Raw genomic sequence first — 17221 nt, 5'->3', positions numbered from 1 at the left:
CACATGTAAGACAACACCAATTTGCAAGTTGCCTCTAATGTTTAGAGGATGAACTTGATAAAGTTAAGTTCACTAGTTTTGGAACCAACATTATCCTTTGAGTTATAGGTACTTAGTTCCGACGTGTTGGTTTTTATAGGAAACTGGAGTGCGCACTGAAAAATGCTACTTTTGGAACTAACGGTACTAGTAATGAAATATACTACATCTACTAATAGGGCTACACAAATATCTTACCCACAGTCTTACAATCATAGCCAATGAACTTCATATATTATCGGTACCCAATACGAAGTCACATACTGTATTTAATACAGTAGAGCTAGGGGAGGACTTCATTGACTTTATCTTTATTACAGGGTCGCCCGAAATGGGCAAACACATGAGGCAGTATAATATCTGCATCGTTTATGACTAGTAGTCTCCCCATCCCTCCAAACATTCAACCAACTCAAACACACCCTCCCTACCACCCATACACTACTTCCCTTCCATCACTATCCTTTACGAAAATTCTCACACTTTTTAAAAGTGTATTAGCTATCTTATCAAGGAAATAAGTTTATTTTTAACATTATTTTACAAACATGACGATGTTGATCAAAATGTGTTCTACCTTGCGTAAAATGGGTGTCATAAAATCACTTGTCAAAATAAAATATGCTCTGGATTAGTTTTTTACTTTACATATATCTAAAAAAGTACCATAAACAAAAAACATATTTTATACAAAATGACTAGACTTGCTTAGCTGATAGAAAAATTGTTTATTAACATAAAACAGTTTTTGAATGAATATTGAGAAAATAATTATTACATTACTGATACAAATATAAGGTTGCTGTAATGTGAACCATTAAATTGTTTAATTTTCCTTGTCATGAAAAAGGTTATAACAAATTGTAAAAGGGACATTTAAAATTAATTTTAATAGCTTTTGAATGGATATATTCGAATTAAATAATAGTAAATCTAAAGTAGTAATGAGTAGTGTGTAGTAATTTTAAAATACATATTTAGCACCACAGTACATTTTCGGTACGACGACGAAGCTCAATAGTAAGTGTACATCTGTCAAGCCTTAATAAATTATCAGAAGGATATTTGTCAATATAAAGACAGATTAAATATAAAACATTGGTAGGATGATGAAAACAAAAGATTTTGACTTTTATAACAATATAAGACCTGAACTTTGCTTCTAAACTTTGGTTTTCCTTAAGAAGCCTTATTTCTTACGATAAACCAAGAAGGAGACTTTACAAGTTGATATAATCTTGTCTTGACTGTCTCTAAGACGTATTTCTTTAAGAACCAAAACGTCAATAAGATAATTAATTTTAGTGCCACGTTAAAAATACTTGTTTACATAAAAAAAAAATGCTAAATATCTTTGTAATTAAATACTTCTCTGTATAATTCTCCATAAATGTAATTATATTTATGCTGAAACCTTCTTTCAATCTGAACCCAACAGAGAAGTATAATAAGGTTTTCCTTAGTTGTAAAATATGACCAATTACTTTCAGCCTTGCATAGTAACACTAGAGGAAATATGTACACTTATACCTTTTAAAAATATATATTTTAGTTCAATGACTAACTCATGAAACAATATTTTGTAAGCAACTGCTCTCTTGATTAAAATTTTCGTCAATGTTCGGACAGCCCAACGGACAGCCAACGCTATTTTCTGAATGGTAAACATATGGTATTAGTTTAAGAGAGGTTGCAAATAGAGAGAGTTTTCATAGGTTTACTTTTTTATATCTTTTATCGGTACTTACGTATTAAACGGAGGCCACCTAACCTACAGATTCGATTCGATTAGTAAACCTTCCTGCGATTTTTTCACCATCAGCAAGTTTGGTTGGTTAGGTTAGGTTAAGATAGTTTAATTTGATAAAAAAACATATATTTATGATAACCCAACCTAACATAACCGCTGCAGCGCGCTGTAAAATATGTGGCCTCCGTTTAATACGTAAGTACCCTTTTATCATACAGTAATGAAAACATCAAGCAAACATTCAACTGAATTACCCTTGGGATAACTCGGGGGGAGTTTGAAATAGGTTCGATTATAGGTCACAGTTATAAGCCCCCCAGTGGGGAGGGAGGGCGGGGTTTTATCGACAATATCCCCTTACCAGAACTGGACCAAAGATTATCCCTCTAGCCAGTGTAATGGCAGCGACTTTGGCTGTGGTCCAGACACCCCCACATTTGTCACTTCTGAGGATTTTTGGCTTTGTAAAAGATGCTTTGGTGTCCTTTACACTGTCGTCGCAAACCAAGTTAAAACATTGTGTTCGGATATTTTAGAACTCAACTCTCACTATAAAATTGTTGTTAAAATGAAGGCAAATTTAATTTAAGCATTTGATATATTTATGAATTGCTGTATTAAGTTAAATGTATTTATTTTGTACTATTCTAAAACCTATTTATTTAACTTTACAAAATATTAATTAAAGAGGTAAATTATAGTAAATCCAACAATTGTAAAACAGGACCCAGGTTAAGTAGGTTTGTTCCAGGTATGCTTAACATCGACCTAATTGCCCACTTGCTTTATTGAGTCGAATATACAGTGAGTAATTTAAGTATGGAACAAATCTGTTTTTTTTTAACCATATAGAAATATTCTGATTGTAGTATTGATTGCTAACAAAGGTTCTACGATATTTTACATTTAACATTTTTTTTTTATTCCCCTTAACAGGGTAGGGGGTAGGTGGTGACCTATTTTTTCAAATAGCCAACCCTATTGAGTAACCCCTCATTTTTAAGGGATTGTCAAGATAAATACAATTACGCAAGTCCGAGGTAGACATCTCACCGACAGCCAAATGGGAAGTATTCCAAAATTTGACTTATCATTGAAAACAAAAGTAATTATCCGTAGTAAAAATGCATTTTACCCAAATACTTTTTGATACAAAAAATATCTCCAACTATCACGATCATAACGTATTATGATCCCAATGACTGAACAAGTCCAGTAACTAAAGATTCGAAGAAACTCCACCCGAAAGAACAAGTCGATAGAATAAATGAATATACTATCATTGACTATATATACCTACAGATACAATGTATTATTTACGTATATGCATAATACGTCTAACATTTCACAGGTTATTTTGAAATATTCACATTGACACATTTCTTCCAACGCTGATGGTGGTCACTTCCTTAACATAAACAAAAATTAAGTCTTTAACACACCAACTAAACTATAGGTGTATGTTTGAAATCAATAGTCAATGTTTTAGTCTATATGCTAAGATTTAACAATATTTGTATCCTTAAGTCATTGATTGCCACGACAGAAATTATAGCAAACATTTTTAAGCGTAGACAACACTTTTTCAATCCTTTTTGATTCAATGTAGTTTAGCCCAGTTTATATTTAGTAAATTGTTCTAAATATTACTGAGCCAATACAGGCAAAATTTCTTAAAATTAACCCCGTATCCTTCTAAAATCATCTTGAGATTCCTTCTTCTCATACAATAAAGTTTGAGCATTATTGGAAGTGGCAAAGAGGTGTATTCCAAAACACCCTTACAATCGATTTAAGCATAAACTCATCTCAACCCCCGGGAAATGCCGTAACATGATCCACAATGTCATTCATGTGTCAACAGGGGTGGGGGAGGGGGAAAGGGAATGGGGAGGTTATGTTATCAATGTTATCTCTCAGTAATTTGTCCAGTTGGAGGACGGCCAGACCCTAGACACTGGACCATCCCTTGTTGCTTCTCATTATATAACTTTACGGTTTATTACTAGACATTCACTGTTTTTCTAGACATTCTATTACAAGAGAATTGCATTTGCTGTTTTGTGTAGGTAAATTTACATCTTATTAAGGTTTTGGTTACGCTATCTCGATTAGCTTTCTGTAATTCAAAGTTGAATGAACAATGTCAACATTTAATATTTTTGAACGTGAGAGGAAAGTAAAATAGTCATGTGTGTTATTAGATTCAAGTCATATTTTTGCTTAGATAATTCTTCATGGTATTTCTTCAAGATCTCTCTTTCTTGTTTTGATTAAAAGCAGTTTTTCGTTCTGGCTTACTTTTATAGATTTTCTATCTTTGGCTGGGGTTATGTTTTCTAGTATTTATAACAATACCCTCTTAACAAAATTGAGGCTATTAGGGAAGCGATTCTATCCCCTATACTTCACTCTAATATGAAACAACAGTCTACAACTGATAATCTTATACATACATTAAATATCGTGGGGGTAACCAGGACACATTCCCAAACATCTAATAAAAACAATAACAAAAATGTTACGTACCACTGAGGAACACCTTATTCCAAAACTTCGCTAACTAATTTTTTGTAATAGCGATGAGAAATTCCCACGAAAATCCCTCAGCAAAATGCTTGAAAACTTAGCGTGGACATAAGGAAAAGGAGTTTCATAAAAAATCCTTCAAATTTATCTTCTCAAGTTTTTCAAACTATTCTAAGAGCAGTGCCTAACAACTTACAAGCTCCAAACATTTAGTTGAAAGTATAGACTTACTTGAGTTGCTTACTAAAGTTTACACGAAAGTACATTATCGAACTTAGAGTTATGGAGTTAAGCCCTTAGTTGTGCCAAACTTACTCTTTCTCAGTAACATTCCAGAAGATATTATAGCCAACATCTGTTTGGTATCGTTACTCTAAATTTTTTTTTTTTTCAAAAATACATGTACGCTTGAAAATAAGTTGGCAACACTTAAAAATACTACGTGTTTTATAGTGTTTGAAAGACTAATTATTATTTATATGATTTATAGTTACTGTAGGAAAAAATATAATGTGTAACATGGGCGCAAAGTGCCTTTGCTGCACTTGCGAAACATTTCTGTCGAGTGCAGCAAATCACCACTTCGCACACTAGTTATACAAATAACTATTTCAGTTACCAGAGCTTGACGTCAGCAACAAGAACGCGAAATTCAAATATTTGATTCAATATTGCAATTGTAAATATCTTTATTTATTGAAAAGCTTATGATCGTAGCTCACTAAGCCTCAAAGTGTATCAGAAAACAGTTGTAAGCTGATTATCTAAACCAACAAACTCTTCTTGCTACATTTAGTTTGAGTAGGAGTTGAATCCTCGAGAAAAACCAAACAGTGAAGCAAAGTTTGGGTCTGAACTTTATTGATGTTATAAGCTGTCCATTTAATCCCTCTTGAAGCGGAATAATATTTTTTTTTGGGTTAGAGAATTGATTGTTAACAACCTATCAAAAGGGAGTTTTTTGTTAGTATAATTGTAGATATTGAGATTGATATTCTATCTACATGGACCAGCAGGCAGTTTTTTGTTAAATTCTTAAAAAGGTGCTACAATTACAGCTAAGTTTCCTCTTTTAGATTTTCATATTTTTATAATTGATTAGACCCAAAGTATAAATTAAGTAATATAATTGATTAATCGCCGTTCCACACTGTATATTTCACAATGATCGACATTTATACAGTTCTAAATAAAGATGAACTATTTAGTTATTTGAGTTGATTTGAACTCTTATAATGGTAACAGCAGTTGGCATTTAGTAATTGCACAACAATATAAAAACCATTTTAAGGTCTAATTCCTATCCTGCGACTGTTACGACTCTAGTCGCCCGGCTCTAGCAGCTCGAGACGCTTGCGCTTGTCTTAATTCCTATGCCGCGACTCCTACGACTCCCACGACTACTGACTAGTGCAATTGCACTCTTGGCCGTCATGAAATAAGCACAGTTGGCAGCGAATATATTACTTGGAGAAGAGGAGGAAAAGAAAATATTAATGTGAATGGTAAAAAACAATGAACAACCTAATCCATTGTTCATGGTACGGCGAAAAAAGGGATTTAAGAGTATTTTCTCATTCAGAGACATCTTCTTAAAGTATTGGGGATTCTTGGGGTTGAAAACGTATGGGTGGTGACGAACCAGATCCATCATCTACGAAGGTGCACGCCTCAAACTCCGTATGTTAAACTATAAATTCGTTACAGCCGCGCGTCTGAAGCGACTGAACTGCTCACGGAGCAGTCCAATCGCGACGGCTCTAGCCGCGCGGCTCCCGGCTTGGCTACTTCAGTATAATGACAAATGTAATTCATCACAGTACAATAACACCTTTTCTCAGTTTCCTATCTTGTTTATACTTTAGCAAACGTAGAAAAGAGTCACTTAGTAATGAAACATACTATGGATAATTTAAAATGTAGTATTTGAGGTAAATTTTGTTAAATTCTTTCTTCTTAAAATAGCCGTCGCCTGACTGTTAAAATAGTTTTGTAACGAGTATGTAATATTTTCGATGAATATTGTACAGGGAAGTTATTGCGAACAACATGATGTGGACAGCGAAGGGGTGTTGGTGTTTGGGAGACGGAGAAACTACTACGTGGACTGGGGATGTTGTCGGGGGGGGGGGGATACAGGGGAGACTACCAGTCATAAACGAGGCAGATATTATACTGCCTCATGTGTTTGCCCATTTCGGGCGACCCTGCAATAAAGATAAAGTCAATGAAGTCCTCCCCTCACTGTACTGTATCAAACTTACTACTTTGTGTGTTCTTTGTTTACTCATATAACTCGTAGAGCTTTTTCGTAAATGTAGTATTAACTAGAAATATTGGTCTGAATTACTTACAAAATTATCAGTTTCAAGCAATTATAGCAATCAAATAACCAACAATGTGAGATATTAGTAATGAAGAGGCGATTGCGTAACCATTACAATCATTATAACATAATCAACATGAACATTTTAATAAATTACATATGTTTTATCGTTAGAAAGTTATTACTATGTTAAAACACGACTGAGAACTATTCTTTGTACATTTATTAAGATAAATATTTTGTTTTAAGGTACTTCATTTAGATCAAGATACATAATACCACAATTTAGTAATGTTAAATAAATAATCAGTACATTTCTGTTATACCGACCATACCAGTTAATGTACGTAAGGATAAGTAGCTAAACATGATAACATGAAATTGAATGTATTTTTTATGTAGTGTAAAAATTATCTACCCTATCCTGGTTTGGTGGATGATACAGAAAAGTACCTAACCATCATAGGTACCTACAATTCGGTTCACACATTTTACTGGGCTAAATGATTACATTTATATCTTTGAAAACAAAATAAAAGAAAACTAAATAGCAACCGAATATCACTATATGCAAAATATTCATTGTTTATGATTATGAACAACCGAACATTAGCTCATTCGAATTAAATAAATATTTATATCAATACCAAGCAACCCTTCCTATTTAAGATTTTATGCTAATTTAAATCTACCTACTTTAATGGAGACCTAAACCCCCAAACAAACCCTAAAACTATTTAAGTTAAACTACTAAGTTCAAAAACGATCGCGAAGAAGAGGACATCTTGCAGAATCTAGAGAGGATGTTCAGCCTACGTCAATTGTTGTTCTGAAGTAGTTAAATCCTACACATCCTCTTGTTTACATAAGCTGAAACGCTATTTTTGAACATTTTATAACTTCAACGCTTAATTGAACGCATAATAGATAACTAGCAAATTATAATTTACAGTGCGAAAGGGAAAACCTCAGTTGTTACTATTGAGCATATATTACACTGAAAATTTATCTAGGCTATATAGGGGTTATATTCCCCTATAATGATAAATTTTCAGTGAAATCTTTGCTCAATAGTAATAACTGGTCTTCCTCTATATGAGTGGTTTTTACCATTGATTGACTGTAAAATAAAATAATGTGTTGTGGATTGCCAGGTTAAATTTTCCATCATAAAAAATTTAAATTGCACTTGAAGTTAAATAATTAAGTCCGAAATTAGTTGTAAATAAGAGTTAAGTTTCCTTTATATTGCTTTTAAAAGCGAATTCAACTATTCCGAGCCATGGCTCGGTCCCCCGGTACTGTATATAATACACTTTTTACCGTTCTAGAGTTACTAAAGTATGCCCTATAACCATACAGTGAGACACAAATAATGAGAAACTAACCCTAAAATAATGGAAAGAAATTGTAAACAAAACACGACATCTACAGAAAACCGGACAGAACTAACAATAAAATTGGCTTCAGCTGTTCCATAAGGATGGGAAATCTACTATCCAAATGCCGCAGACGCTTTCTACACTCCACACTGCTAGCCTTTACTACAAACAATGCATCGAGTAATCTTCAGTATAATCTTTGCTTAATAGTAACAACTGATGTTTTTCCCTTTTGTACTGTATTTGTAATTTGCTAGTATACTGTGGGTGGCTTATTATGAACACATGCTACAACTTCAAGTCTTTTGTTTACTTTTTCCTTGTTATTTAATTCAACCAACATGGCTACTTAGCAACCCATAAGACTAATGTTAAAAAAATGTGACTTTCAGTTCCATTTTTCTACGTAATTAGATTTTTGTTGGCAGTTCTAACTGCAGTAAACTCGTTTTTAGACCAGAAGTAAACTATTTACAAAATTTGAAGAAAATCGTCGGAGCCGTTTTCGAGATCTTTGTGCAAGCAAGCAAGCATACATACATACATACATACATACATACATACAAGCAAACATTGCTCATATTAGAGTATAGGATATCTTTAGCTGCATAATTGCAATGCAATTTTTCCTGATGGTATATAGTTTTTCGTATTTTGGAAAAAAATATATTCGTATAAATACACCGCAAAGGATATCAGGTTGTACCTTATTTTTTTAATTTATTCCCGCAAGCTTAGTTTATAATAACGCAAGATACTCTTGCTTGTATTCAAAAGAAAGAAATTATTTGTCTCATCAAACTGATATGGATTTTTATTTTTATTTTTAAGGCTAAAAAATTGCATTCCAAGGTGTGAAGAATCCTGAAAAAACATGTTTTGGTGGGAATACAAATGTTATAAGGGATTCACCCATACAAAGAGACAAATATGTTAACAACATTATTGCCTATCCTTTCAAATTTGGAAACCTGAACCCAAAGTACTCAAAGCCCAAAACTTCAAGTTTGACAATGTAGATTTCGGAACTAGTGAACTAAACTTTGGCAAGTCTATCTCTTCGCTTAAGTCGGTCACAACTTGCAAATTAGTGTAGTCTTACATTTGTCTTACATAGCTCCACCCAGCGCACATCAGTATTCCAACCAAACAACACAAAACAGCGTGCTTTTATTATGCACGTAATCCGTGTACGCTTGAAAATAAGTTGGCAACACTTAAAGATATTATGACTACAATCAGCTGGTCCAGAGTTTCCCATTTCGTTCAATGTTTGGATTTAACCTTACCTAAAAACGTATTGTACAGTGTTTGAAAGACTAATTATTTATATGATATGCTATAAGCAAGGAAAATATAATGTGTAACGCGAGTGCAAACTGCCTTTGCTGCACTCGAGAAACTTTCCACACTCGCCTACGGCTCGTGCGTAAAAATTGCTCTCATTTGCAGCAAAGTGCCACTTCTCCCACTAGTTACACAAATAACTATTTTTGAGCGGAGCGAGCGAAGCTCTTTGGGATCAACTTCAATGCAACAAATAGAGAAACATCACTCAATAACGGCTGAACGCATTTCAGCCAAACTTAACAAAATTACTTAGACTAATAGTGAGATGGTTTTTAAACAAACCAATTTCAATTAGATAATGCTAATGCAATTTAAAACGAAGTTAAAATTTCCAATATTTAACATTAGGCTTATGGGACTAAAGTAGCCATGAAAGTTTTTTTGTTTACAATAAAAATGTAAACAAGAGAACCATAAGGTATTTCTGAACTTTCTAGACTTTTCTTTTAAACGTTTTTAAGCTATTCCTATGATTTTAATAAACAAGAAAATGTCGTTAAACATTTTTTTAAGGCGCGGAATTCACTGAAAATTGAGAAAATATACGGAACTACTTTCTCAATGCGCGGAGCATAAACAAGGAGCGGAGGGATACGGACCGGTGACTACTTTCTTGGGAACCTATTTGTGCTGCCAGCTGATTAGAAACAGCCAATGTTAGAAATCAGGATTTAATAATCGATATATCGAACCGCATCGAAATCGATATTTAATCCGATAATACCTCACAGGTTATATTATGTTGAATTACATCGACGGTGCAGTAAGTTATTACACTTATTAATAAAACGCAGATTGAACACTGATCTAATTTAGGAATGTGGGGAAGGTAGGTCGGGGTTTATGAGTATTCTTGACTACAATAAGTGTTTTGAAGTAAAGGTTAGATTAGGAAGGTAAAGTGTAGGTTATAGGTAGGTGATCGGGTTGTTTATTTGTGTTGCACCATATAATTTTTATCTTTTGGAATAGTTGGTTAAACGGGGAAACGATTTCAAAAATGCTTGCATTATGGTATAACAAGCCATCTACTGTATTCTAGCATTGTCTTTATATAAAGTCAATGATTCTAGAAAATTACTACATAAAAACCAAATGAAAAGAACATTTGGATTTGGACCTTTGATCATATCAAAACTAACATATAATTAATGTGAATTATATGTGAAAAGTTGTATATCATTAAATACTATTCTGTAATATTAATAATTGTTCGGAAAATCCTCATTTTAATGGCTCGGCTGAAAATGGAATCTGCATTTTAGAAGACCTACATTCCAGTATACATTACAATCATACCCTCCATCAAGAATACTTGGTATTAACAATCATAAATTATTTCCAGCAAAGAAGGCTGAGTTTAACCGATTGCAAGGGTTGAAATGAAGACCAATGTTTATGTTGCACAGTTGAATTTAAATGTCAAATTTCCCCTCCTGATGTTATACTTTAATACTCGTTTTTTTTTTAATAGTTACTGTTTTTTTTTATACTTAAATACTTTAACCGATTGTAAGGGTGAAAAATGAAGCCCAATGTTTTTGTTGTAGGCTACAGTTGAATTTGAATGTTAAATTTCTTTTCTCTTTTTTATACTTTAATGCCCTTTTTGGATGTTAATATCAGATTCCAACTACTGTAACATTTTCCTGGTCAAAACTACCATAATGCTCTTCTGGAAGAGGTATCTGAGTAACAAGAAGTAGTTTTAAAACATTTTTTACATTTAGTTACCTATACAAATATCAAATCACGTTTGTTCCGCTCAACTGGCTTTCACCTATCTGAAAGCAACCCTAGTTATATTAATACCATTCACTTTTTATGCGGAGCCACGGTTGAATAAATTGATCCATTTTTTAAAATTATTTTTAGTTAGTTTACGTTATTTGAGGTTAAAAATACGTAATTGCTTTCATTCTTTGATAGCCTAGTAGTACTAGAAACTGGAGCCAACTGTTCTTGATCATTAGGATTTTAACAAATTTTAATGGTCCTGACTAATGAAACAGCTGATCTTTTTAGTCAGTAACAAAGCTACACAAGGCATCACACTCCATTCTACACCATCGATCTCTATTACCACTAACTCATCCTTCACTCATAATCCTTTCGGGCTCCAACCCTGTGGCTCTGTAGTTCCCCATGTTAACTTAATAAGAATTCATATTTAAAGGGATTTAAAGAATTTAGTCAGTTGTTTTAACTAAAAAAAGTTGATTCTATGATATGCAAAAGTATTAAAAAGTTATAAGATTTACCAACAGGGTGTAGCACTATTATTTTTTTGCATTTATAAAAACAACTAATTTGAACTAAGCAGCAAAACTGTGATACCAGGTGGCTGTGGTGATACACAATGAGAACTGTCAAAGTAGGATTTTTTACGGTTATGTTTATGTTTTCAATTTCATGAATAATTTGTGATATTTTGCGAACTTTTAATAATTTATTTTAATCTATTGTTAAGGTGAAGTGGTTGAACATTATGGCTATGGTAGATGTGTAATTGAGCGGAGCGAGCGAAGCGAGCGAAGCTCTTTGGGATCAACTTCAATGCAAACAATATAACACCATCACTCAATAACGGCTGAACACATTTTAGCCAAACTTAACAAGACTACTTAGACTGATAATGAGATGGTTTGTAAACAAACAAATTTCAATTAGATAATGCTAATGCAATTTAAAACGAACTTAAATTTTTAAATTTTTAACATTAGGCTTATGGGACTAAAGTAGCTATGACAGTTTTTTTGTTTACAAGAAAAATGTAAACAAGAGAATCATAAGGTATTTCTGAACTTTCTATACTTTTCTTTTAAACGTTTTTAAACCATTCCTACGATTTTAATAAACAAGAAAATGCCGTTACAACATTTTTTTAAGGCGCGGAATTCACTGAAAATCGAGAAAATATACGGAACTACTTTCTCAATGCGCGGAGCATAAACAAGGAGCGGAGGGATACGGACCAGTGACTACTTTCTTGGGAACCTATATGTGTTGCCAGCTGATTAGAAACAGCCAATGTTAGAAATCAGGATTTAATAAGCGATATATCGAACCACATCGAAATCGATATTTAATCCGATAATACATCACAGATTATATTATGTTAAATTACATCGACGGTGCAGTAAGTTATTACACTTATTAATAAAACGCAGATTGAACACTGATCTAATTTAGGCATGTGGGGAAGGTAGGTCGGGGTTTATGAGTACTCGTGACTACATTAAATGTTTTGAAGTAAGGTTAGATTAGGAAGGTAAAGTGTAGGTTATAGGTAGGTGATCGAGTTGTTTATTTGTGTTGCACCATATAATTTTTGTCTTTTGGAATAGTTTGTTAAATGGGGAAACGATTTAAAAAATGTTTGCATATGGTCTTAACAAACCATCTACTGTATTCTAGCATTGACTTTATATAAAGTCAATGATTGTAGCAAATTACTACATAAAAACCAAAAGAAAAGAACATTTGGATTTGGACCTTTGCCCATAGCAAAACTAACATATAATTTATGAAATGTGAAAAGTTGTACATCATTAAATACTATTCTGTAATATTAATAATTGTTCGGCAAATCCTCATTTTAATGGCTCGGCTGAAATGGAATCTGCATTTTGTGAAACAGTAATTTGGTAACAATTCAGTAATTTCAAATGTTGATAACAGTAGCCTATCCTATATAAATACTGTTATTTGATTGCCAAGCCACGGACTATACATACGTCCAGTTATAACCGTAATAAGTAAATAATTAATTACCTGGACTTATAGAAGTACACTTTTAACCACGGTTATCTTTGACTATCAATACAACTAGACATTCCATCCCCATGTTAAATTTATAGCCAGCTTTTTCATCAAAATCTTCTGTATCCAATGGTCAATGGTTTTATTAAGGCCAGTATTAAAATGCCGTCTCTAAATCGTCCCAATAATGGTGGAAGACCTACATTCCAGTTACATTACAATCATATCAAGAATACTTGGTATTAACAATCATAAATTATTTTCAGCAAAGAAAGCTGATTTTAACCGATTGCAAGGGTTGAAATGAAGACCAATATTTATGTTGCCCAGTTGAATTTAAATGTCAAATTTTCCCTCCTGATGTTATACTTTAATACTCACGTGTTTTTTAAATAGTTACTGTTTTTTATACTTAAATACTTTAAACCGATTGTAAGGGTGAAAAATGAACACCAATGTTTTTGTTGTAGGCTAAAGTTGAATTTGAATGTTAAATTTCCTTTCTCTTTTTTATACTTTAATGCCCTTTTTGGATGTTAATATCAGATTCCAACTACTGTAATATTTTCCTGGTCAAAACTACCAATGCACTTCTGGAAGAGGTGTCTGAATAACAAGATGTAGTAAAAACAAATTTGAATTATTACAATTATAATCAATAAAACAAGCATTAATACATCTATTGACTTTTTTACATTTAGTTACTTATACAAATATCAAATCACGTTTGTTCCGCTCAACTGGCTTTCACCTCTCTGAAAGCAACCCTAGTTATATTAATACCATTCACTTTTTATGCGGAGCCACGGTTGAATAAATTGATCCATTTTTTAAAATTATTTTTAGTTAGTTTACGTTATTTGAGGTTAAAAATACGTAATTGCTTTCATTCTTTGATAGCCTAGTAGTACTAGAAACTGGAGCCAACTGTTCTTGATCATTAGGATTTTAACAAATTTTAATGGTCCTGACTAATGAAACAGCTGATCTTTTTAGTCAGTAACAAAGCTACACAAGGCATCACACTCCATTCTACACCATCGATCTCTATTACCACTAACTCATCCTTCACTCATAATCCTTTCGGGCTCCAACCCTGTGGCTCTGTAGTTCCCCATGTTAACTTAATAAGAATTCATATTTAAAGGGATTTAAAGAATTTAGTCAGTTGTTTTAACTAAAAAAAGTTGATTCTATGATATGCAAAAGTATTAAAAAGTTATAAGATTTACCAACAGGGTGTAGCACTATTATTTTTTTGCATTTATAAAAACAACTAATTTGAACTAAGCAGCAAAACTGTGATACCAGGTGGCTGTGGTGATACACAATGAGAACTGTCAAAGTAGGATTTTTTACGGTTATGTTTATGTTTTCAATTTCATGAATAATTTGTGATATTTTGCGAACTTTTAATAATTTATTTTAATCTATTGTTAAGGTGAAGTGGTTGAACATTATGGCTATGGTAGATGTGTAATACAACAGTATACCATAAATTTGAAGAAGCAAATGTTATCAAACTCCCTTATTGCAAACGCAAAGCTTGAGTATAACTACAATACGCATTTTGTACCTATACCAACCCCGTACGAAGGACGGGTACTCTGCTAGTTGTTCTTAATACAGAAAGCACTGTAGAAATCAAAACAAAACACTATGCCAGTATAATCAATGGTAAAAGAGCTCTCTTGATACACTCGAATGCTTCTCTTCTATCTAGGTTAATGAGTTGTTCTGTTTCCACAAACATAACCGTATCAACCGACTGACTCTACATGTTGAATAGCATTGTTGTGTTAAATCTGTATGTGTTTCCACTTAAGAGTTTAATTGGATTTGTGTTTGAGTAAACAGTAAACCAGCAATAGTAGTTAAAAGATAAAAGAGTAACTTCATTTAAAGATACTGTAAAGAAAAATACGTACAGTAATATGAAAATACAATGATGCAGTTGGGTAAGCTGTAGTAATATAATTGGTTTTCTGTACTGGTGGTGGCAACCCTGATGTGCATTAAACATACAGCATTGCATTTGCTATTATGTGGTGTCATGACTACCACATGGTTTAGATTTAGCAATACCTTGAAAAAAGAAAAAAAAAAACAGCCATTGACCAGTAGACTGGAATGGACCTTGTCATAAAAACCCAAAAAACACACACGCACTAAAAAAAAAACTTTTTACTTGGTTTGGCGAAGTACGGTAGCTGGTTTCGTTCTCTACTGTCCATGGATTCTTAGAATTCCTCCACAGAGTAAAATGCCTGCTCTATGAATAGTTTCCCGGTTCTTGAAGATTGAGAGACTACAGTTCTTGAGGTCTTCTTTTTTAATATTGAACATCTTGAAAAAGCTGTACCTAAAAGATGTTACATTCTTTGCAAGCCTAAACCTGGGGGCATTTAGGCAGTTTTTTTCTTGTGTTATACTAGTGTATATCACTCCTCACCTCCAGCTAATGTTTTCTCTTTTTGCTCCACAACAGACAAGCTGACATAAACTGGCAGGGGACAGTCATCACTCCTAACTGTTTAAACAGTAGTCTATAATGTTTCTGCTGACTCCATACTCCTGAGATGTTTCTAATAGCCTCTTTTTGCCTGACAAAACTTCATCTCTTCTGGCTGCATGTTACCAAGGGAGGATCCCACACGCAATTATTCTGTGGAAAAAGGCGTCTTCTCCTCATTTAGTACCAACCCATTAGCCTGAAAACAAACCTTGACTTCACTGTACGCCAACACAAACTGCTCCCTTGTTTAGCCAAAATCTGCTCCATTGGACATGATGGTTGTGTCGTTAGCGTATATGATCTTTCTACCCGGGATGCAGATTTATCAAGGTAGTCATCACCAAAAACAGCAATGGTCCCAGCATTGACCCCTGGGGGACGCCTATACACACCTTCTCCAAACCAGACTCCTTGACATCAGCCACCACCAGCTGCTTTTTGTTCTTCTGACTTGGTTCTTTCTTATTGACTTGAAAAATAATTATGTTTTATTGAGAGCATTGCCTTTGAAATAGACGAAATTCTTCTCCTATCCGTATGTATATTACTTTGCAATTTAAAAACGTAAGTTATTACTGCAACTATTATTTGAACGTGAAACGTTTATATATTTTTGGCTGGATTTGACTTGGTAGTTTTATAGTAGGCCAACAAATGATCCGTGTCACTATATTAACGTCACTCTACTTTAAATTTATAAGATGTTGAATATCTGTATTTTATAACTACAAATATCACACCAAAAGAGGGTTCCCGTGTTCATGAATTAGAAATAGTTTTTCGTGTATGTACATATAAAATATTAGAAACTATAGTACATTAAAATGTGCTGAATTTTAAACTTTGAAAACCTTTCTCTTTTTTGACCAACTTATATTTGTTGTTATATTAAATGCACCTACCCTACCTGACACATTGGAAAAGAGAATTCTCAATGGCGTCCAATTTGTTTTCTTTCAGCAAATTGATTGTGTCAAGACATATGTGTGTGTCTTCAGGGGATCATGGCTTGATGTTAAACTGACGATTGCCATTTGTTAACTAATCAGAAACAACCTTAACAACTTTTAATTTCATGTTCAATAAATATACTTTAGATTGTATGCACGTGTTGAATTAATTATCAGCACGTGATAATTAATCTGTCATTATTAAATTATATTACGTAACTTAAAAACTAAAAACTTAAGTAATAGCATTGACTATACACAGAATTCTGTGCATAGTCAATGGTAATAGTATTTCAAAATACATAGTTGAACATTTTAAATTATAACGTAGTTTTCCCAGAATATAATGTGTGCCTTGTACAACTCAATATCACTGTATATTGAATTGCATCATGGAATTGCTAAATAGAATATATAACAATATAGATTTTACAACAGTTTTATTTCATAAAAATTTACTTCATAAAAACAATAAATGATAAAAGTTGGCCTTTTCATTGCGATGTTATTTATAAATTGATAAAGTTTTTATCTGCGGAAATAAAATAATAATTTCACTAAGCAGTATTGCAATTGGAAAATTTATAGGTTATTGCGAATGGAATGTTGCAGACCGAT

General features: G+C 33.0%; 1 protein-coding gene across 1 annotated transcript in view; it reads left to right on the top strand.

Moving 5' to 3' along the window:
- The window catches only part of LOC128992448 (uncharacterized), a 62605-nt gene that overhangs the window by 16038 nt on the left and 29346 nt on the right, over positions 1-17221 (top strand). The window lies entirely within an intron of this gene.

The sequence above is a fragment of the Macrosteles quadrilineatus genome, unplaced genomic scaffold (genome assembly GCF_028750875.1).
Source record: "Macrosteles quadrilineatus isolate MER2022 unplaced genomic scaffold, UCM_ALF_1.0 Scaffold_4__1_contigs__length_99947679, whole genome shotgun sequence".
Taxonomy (NCBI): Eukaryota; Metazoa; Arthropoda; class Insecta; order Hemiptera; family Cicadellidae; genus Macrosteles; species Macrosteles quadrilineatus.
Note: the sequence above shows the minus strand (reverse complement) of the source record. Positions and strands in the feature narration are given on the sequence as shown.